General features: G+C 38.5%; 1 pseudogene; it reads left to right on the forward strand.

Annotated features, from left to right (window-relative positions):
- Positions 1-1,245, forward strand: part of LOC102490683 (sphingosine-1-phosphate phosphatase 1-like) — a 25,873-nt pseudogene extending 24,628 nt beyond the window's left edge.
- Positions 1,246-7,480: the final 6,235 nt, after the last annotated feature.

The following is a 7,480-nucleotide window of genomic DNA, read 5'->3' on the forward strand; positions in this document are numbered from 1 at the left end:
GGCCCCCCTAAGACTGGCGGAACGAGCGGGCAGCCCGGGGGCCCCTGCCTGTCAGGCGCGGGCTGCGAGAGCCACTGGCCGCTCTCTCGCCTGCTCTGCTCCCGGAGCTGGGCGATGCGCTCTTCCACATCCTGCTCTTCCCTTTCTGGATCTGAAACCTGGGCGCCCTGGTGGGCCGGGGCTCCTTGCCATCTGGGTGCTGCTCATGGCCCTGGGTCTGGGCACCGAGGATATTAGCCTCTGTCAGGGTCGCCTCGCCGCCCGTGGTCAGGTGGGAGGGCTTCTACAGCTCCGAGTCCAGGATGCCCTCCCCATGCCATGTCGGCACCGCCACCCCCATCTCCATGATCCTCCTCACCTATGGGCGCTGGCAGTATTCTCTTATACACGGACTGATTCTTATTCCCTGCTGGTGTTCTCTAGTTCGCCTAAGTTGAATCTACCTGGGAATGCACTCCATTCTGGATTTTATTTATTTTTTTGGGAGACGTTTTTGCTATAGGGCTCATGGGCTCGCCAGAAAGAGAGAGACAGCTACAAATCACCCCCCAGGGGGAATGGCCACACAGCATTCCCTTCTCTGCATGCCCATGCGCCCGGCGTGACTTTAAGCCACTGGGTCCAGGATTCCAACCAAGGTCGACTACATGGGAGTGCAACCACATAGTCATTAGGACAACTGCTAGTCCCACAGTCTGAATATTATTGCTGGATTTCTATACACCCTTTTAATCTTAACTGCCTTCTATCCATTTGTCCTGATTGACAACTTCAACCAAACTCACAAATATGCTCCATTATTCATCACTGGGCTTTATTTAGCTTTGAGGATCTTTTCTTTCACTCTTGACACCTGGAGCACAACCCAAGGAGACACTGCCGAGATTCTAGAAAGTGATGCTGGAAATGCATGTGCATCTCATGTTTCTTATAACATGTGTCTAATATCAGATCCTTCTCTAGATACCTTACCTTTAGCTATGTCCTTCCCCATTAGTGTGACTCTGATCGGAAAAGCCATATTGCAAGTTCTCATAGGGGTAGGGGTTGTACTCATAGTCAGAGATATCATGAAAAAGATCACCCTTTAGCCATAAAATCTTCAAAATACCATGTGATGATATTTGAAAAGCAAGACAACACGTGTAAGTTGAACTTCCTTATCGGTATATTACCTACGGAATGGTTGGTTTTTCCATCATATGCTTGGTTCCTTACATATTTTTCTTTATTGGTATCTCTTGATAGGGAAATATTTTTTTATTAAAGTAAGGTGTCAATTACTGATATATAATAATATATTCTAGTAAAAGTCAGATCAGAGTTAGGCTTTTGCAGGAATTTAACTTAAATGCTTTTTAAAGTAAATTCATAATAATCAGTGCATTTTATCGTTGCACATTCAAATATTTTAGGTGAACTAAATTTTTCCCGTATCAAGAGATGGATAAGTATCCACTTAGGACGTTCATGTAATATGTGAAGAATTTTGTGCTGTTATTGATTCAGGTTAGATATAACAAAAATTAAAGTATATAATATGCATATGTTAGATATAAAATAATATGCCTATGATTTTTAACCATGGAAGTGTATTATAAAATCAATAATAATATGCAAAGAGTTATACCTGTGTATTTGGACTTAATACAGGTATGCCATTATTAACAAATATATTGTTTAACATATATTTACTATGGAAGCCATTTCCTAATTGAATTGTATAACCACTAGAGCAGAATCCCTATGCTACTGCCATGTTGATTTACTGCCTCTTTTTACACTGCCATCACCTTTCCTGCTACCCATCATGCTGGATATGGGGGATGTTTTTAATGGACCAAATTTTCAGAAAAAAATATTTTTGATTTTTTGTTTGCCTTTTTTCCCCTAAGTTTTATACACCGTATTGAATGTACTTTATTTGCAACCGTTCTGGATATCATTTTAATAATTCAGGTACTGAATTTTATTGTTTGCTAATTGTGCTTTTTTTGTTGCTGAATTAAGAAATAACCATGTATGCTGTGATATAAAAATAAAATGTTAACTTTATACTAAGTTACATATACTCAGGCCATTTTAAAACTATAGGAATAGAAGTGAACACCTTTAACTCTTTAGCCATTATTGAGGAAGAAATATGGAATGAGTTAAACTTTACCACTAATTTATTGAAAAGCTAAGTATTTCCATTTTTGTAGGTATTTTTCTGTGCATTGTAAGTTATAGGAACAAGATTTTTTTTGTACATTGTCTTGAATGTTTATATTGCTGATAGATATTTCCAATGGGTGGAAATCTATTTCCACTAGTAGTTGAAATTTATAGATGGGACAATGCACATACAAACAAACCATTTTTCTGAATTATTTGGAAAAGATTAGATTTAGGACATCTTAACTTTTAATACCCATTTATGAGCTACTTACGGTAAATTTTACAATCTAAAAATAAGATTTTTTTTTAGTTCTTTTATTTTTTCAACTTATTTTCATAGTGGAAAATTTGGGAATAATATTAAACGATTCTTTTGTCTGTCTGTGCCTTTATATTTTGAAGTGTGATTGTAACTAGGTTAACATTAAGTTAAGTTTCTTTGAAGGTTTTTCATAAAGAAAAAAATTACCCTTCCATATAAATGAACATCAGGTATGGAGTTACTGATATTAGTATAATGGGACCATCCCCCCTGAGGGGTGATTTTTATTTTCTGTCTCTCTGTCTCTTACTTTTCTTTTTGTGTCCTGGGTGAGCACACTCAACCTATAGAAAAATTCTCTCTCTAAAAAAAATAAAATTTATCTATGGCTTCATCCAATTTGGCCAGTGTTTTATTTATTTTTAAATGATTCGTGCTATAGTATGTGTGTGCTCGCTAGAGAGACAGAGACACACAGCCAAAGAGGATGTTCACCCCACAATACCTTCTCCTTAATTTTCCTGGTATTTCAGGCACACATGCACACTCATGAGGAAGGAGTTCCAAGATGCTGAGTCGGGGACTTGAATTTTGGTTAGCAATGTATGAGTCTAGCAACTTAATCACAATAACACTCACTGGTTCACATTTTGTGAGTATTAACAGCATTTTAAAAATACAAATATTAATAGCAGTTTTGTGATACAAGCACTTTGGACCTCTCTTGGTCACAAAATTACAAAACTTGTTGTCTTAGGATGGGGTAGTCTCCAGAGCTTTACTTGGCCATTATAAAATCATAAAGGCTGGGGGGAGAAAAAGAGGCAAAATATGTTTTTCCCAAATTGTTTTTTACCAAAATGAAGGGTGACAGGTGCAGAGCCCCAGGGCAAAGAGATCCCCAGAGTTTTCCTGGATGGGACTAAAGTGAAACAGTAAAAAGCTAGGAAAGTCAGAACTGCTCTGATCAGGCGTGAGTCTCAGCACCAGGGTTCCTGTAGAATTGCCTTTTTCAATGCTTCTATATATGTCCTTGTCTGTCATGCCAGTCTGACACAGCTTTATACAGGTTGAAGGCAGATGGTGGAAGTGAGAATCCTCTGTGCCCTCCATAGAGTTGCCTCTCCCAACAGAGGACTGAGCCTGCAGACACAATACACTTCCATCTCCTTCTCAGCTCACACACGTATGAACTTTTACCTGTATTGGGCCAGCTCAGACATGTCCTTACCATTGATTAGTGTCTTGCTACTTCTGAAGACTTTACAAATGGCATGTCAGATGACAAATAGTAGCTTCCTTAGATACCTGAAGCCAAATGTCTACAAGGATGGAGACCTAGTACTGGGTGGGTTTTTTCCTCTTTGTAACTTGGAGGAACAAGATATACTTACGCAAAATTATCTGATAAGGCTAACTCAAGAAGTGAAAGATGATACGTAAGTTGCTGGTTATATGTATATGAAAATGTAATTATAACTGTGTAATAACGTACTTTGCATATATACGTGTGTGTGTGATTAATCTCACTTGAGACTAATCAAGTGCACACAGAAATGAGAAAAGTGCAGAGTTGTAATCTCAGGATATTCTGCCTTGTTATCCTCTTATTGTCTTTCTTTTTCTCATTTTCGATGTTTCTCCATTTCTTTCAAGATAGAAGAGAGAAATTAATATAATTTGTTATCCACTTTGTTAGCACTATCCCATATTCAGTCTTTGTGAGGCTCAGAATGAGTAAAATTGTACCTTAGCTCTTTTGCAACTAAGACATGTATAGTGAGGCCCACATGCATATTGAGACCTTCTGACATAAAGTTAATGTTAGCATCAAGGTGTTGACTCCGGATGCTCACCACTGACTAGGGGATTGTAGAAATGTGCTTCCTAGAGAAGTCATCAGTATGTAAAGGCCACCACAATATACTAATCAGGAAGGATGGCCACTCCTCAATATAATCTCCATTCTTTTCTCAGGCATGCACATGTATACAACATCATTTTCAAGCTGCCAGGCCTGGTTAGTCATGTGAAAATAAAGAGCCTTAAACATCATGCCACCTGCTCATCCCCTCATATGTTTTAGAGCAAAGTAAATAATGTTTCCTTTAAAGCCTCAAAAAAATATATGGAAAGTGTGAAGATGAGATTTTGCAGTAGTTCAGAAATATTAGATTCAACTCTGAATATAGTAAGGATGTGTAACAATTTAAACCCGAAGAGCAAGTTGGGCATGATTTGATAGAAAATTACTAAGTGGTAACATTAGAGGTAATAGAGATTCTGGCCAAATTCACTTGTGTGAATTATATACAAGTGTGCAGATAGGACTGCACAAACTCTCTGAATTCCGATTAAAGTTTTATCAAGGGACAAGCAGGTGATCTAGCAGTGAAGAAGCTCTACTCCCACACAGTTGAGGTTACAGCTGTGGAACTAGCAGCTTGAAACTTACACAGTGGTGGTTTTCAGTCTGATTTTAGCCCAGCACCAGGGAGTCATAAATTCCTCTGACACTTGTAATGGGGACACAGTGAACATTTACCAGACACAGAAACGGAGACCACAGTAACTCAATTATGCAGAGTCCATCCCCTCTGTACCTAGAGTGGAGTTGAACTCTTTATTCAGCATGGAGGTTAAGGCAGCTGAGGTGGAAGTTTGCCTGCAAACTCATCCCACGTGCAAAATAAAAAAGAAGGGCTTGTGAAATGATCATTCTCCAGAAGGTGATTTCTCACTTTGTTTTTCTCTCTACCTCCCTCTCTCTCTGTTTCTCTACGGTGAGTGCACACATCCTATAACAACAAAAAATGTAACAGTAAAATATAACAACTCAGAAAAAAAGCAGAGTTCTGACTGCATGAAAATACTTAGTTTATCATCCTTTATTAACAAATCAGGGGACCAGCTGATGGCACAGTAGTTATGTAACTGGACTCCCATGTGACTGACAAATTTTGGTGTGGCCCTCTCCCCCTTCAGAAGGTGATTTCTCACTTTCCCTCTCACTTTATGTCAATCTCTTTTTCTGGCAAGTGCATGTGCATTTAGGCAAAAGACTCTCAAAAAAAAAAAAAAAAAAAGAAGAAGAAGAAGAAAACTTCTGAATGTTTAAATCAAAGCCCGCTGTTTCTCATATGGCTACTATGTGGTTTGAAAATAAAGTGACCTGAAATACATGCCAGGCAGATCTGTGCCTGCATGTTAATTATCCCAAATGCAGAATAAAAGAAAAAAAGACTTGTGGCATGACAATCCTCCAGGGAGTTATTTATCACTTTCTTTTTCTCTGTCTCTCTCTCTGTTTCTCTCTGGTGAGTGCACATACTGTAAAAAAAAAAAATGACAAGAGAACCAATGCAGACAAAATAGAGTTCTGATTGCATCTAAATCTCTAGTGTCACATGCTTTATTAACAAATCTGGGGACAAGCAGATAGCATAGCACTTATGTCACTGTTCTCCCACATGAACAACTGCTCTTTGAGTCCTGGACCTGCTGGCTTGAAAATCACACCTAGACATGTATGCATGCATTCCCAGGGTCCCAGGAAGAGAAGAGAGAATAGGGGATTTCCAGATTGGCTATGCCCTTTAGGAATAATTTCTTAGTTTCCCTCTCACTATGTGACCCTCTCTTTCTTCAGCAAGATAATGCACCCTAAGGCAAAACCTCTCAGAAAAAAAAAAGAAATTTGTTTATTATTAATGTTAAAGTCAAAATTTAAGAGATTAAAATCAGAATAATTTCAGAGAATAGAGACAGAATTAAAGATATTATGTAACAACAATTCAGTAAGAAACAAAATTGTGCAATGTTTAAAATCTTAAAAAATAGTTTTAAATAATATTCATTTAAAAGATTAGAACTTCCAAGCAGAAAATGAACAATTAAAAGAACAATTAACTGCAGAGAAAAATGTTTTTACAAATTGGTAGAAACACTTGATGTAGTCAATAAGTCAATAGAAGATCTGAATTAAATATATAATTTTCAACAAATACCTAACCCTTTTTTCAAACAGTTGATATAGAAGTGAATAAAATTATAGAAAAAGGCTCCAAAAAGTGCCTAAGCTTTGTTTATTCTCTTGTTAATTTCCTGTTCTTCCTCCTCTCACAGCCTCTCCTGTCCCCAGCAGAAGGCCACAGAGCCACCGGCAGGCCCCTGGCCAGCCAGGGATTCTGAGGCAGGGACATCACTGCCCACTCAGCTCACCTGCAGACCTCCAGCCCAAGCACCCACCCCCTAGGTAGGTCTCCATTACTTTCTGCTTTGGATTTTAAGCTTCTTTATTCTCTTGTTAATTTCCTGCTCTTTCTCCTCTCACAGCCTGTCCTGTCCCCAGCAGCAGGCCACAGAGCCAGTGGCAGGCCTCGAGCCAGCCAGAAAATCTTTATTTCTTTATTTCTCTATGATTTTGTGTGTGTGTGTTGTTTCACCCAATACCCTCTCCTCTTCATCTTCCACCCTGCCAGAAGGACTAGACAGATCTATATTCAGATATCTGAAATCACTTAACAACATAACTTTCTCTGAGATGTTCCCTTGTACTGATCCACCTGAAAAAAGGAAATATTGCTTTTCAGACACCTCAATAGAGTACCTCTTTTGGTACCACATTGGTAAAAGCAACAGAAGAGAGACTTCGGCAAACATTAATTTGCAGCAAAAGGGAAAGTCACTTACTCCTAGTCAGAGTAACCTACCCTCAAGAGGTATTCAAAATAAATACATCCTCTAATGGCTAGAAGTAGAAGAAGAGCCTCAGGTATGAATAAACAAGGAAATAAATCTCCATCAAAAGTACAGAGTAACTCCCTTTCATCTTTCACACTAATGGACGATGTTACCAAAACATCAGACAAAGAATTTTGAACATTTATGGTGAACAAATTCTTAGAGTTGGAACAGAAAAGAGACGATGAACTCCAAGATATGAGGAAGTCATTCCAAAATATGAAAGAAGAAATGGACACTCTGAGAAAGAATCAGATGAAGCTATTAGAGATAAAGTCTGGAATAGAGGAAATCAAAAACTCCCTTGAAAGTATT

This window comes from Tupaia chinensis, unplaced genomic scaffold (assembly GCF_000334495.1).
Source record: "Tupaia chinensis unplaced genomic scaffold, TupChi_1.0 Scaffold000641_1, whole genome shotgun sequence".
NCBI classification, from domain to species: Eukaryota; Metazoa; Chordata; class Mammalia; order Scandentia; family Tupaiidae; genus Tupaia; species Tupaia belangeri.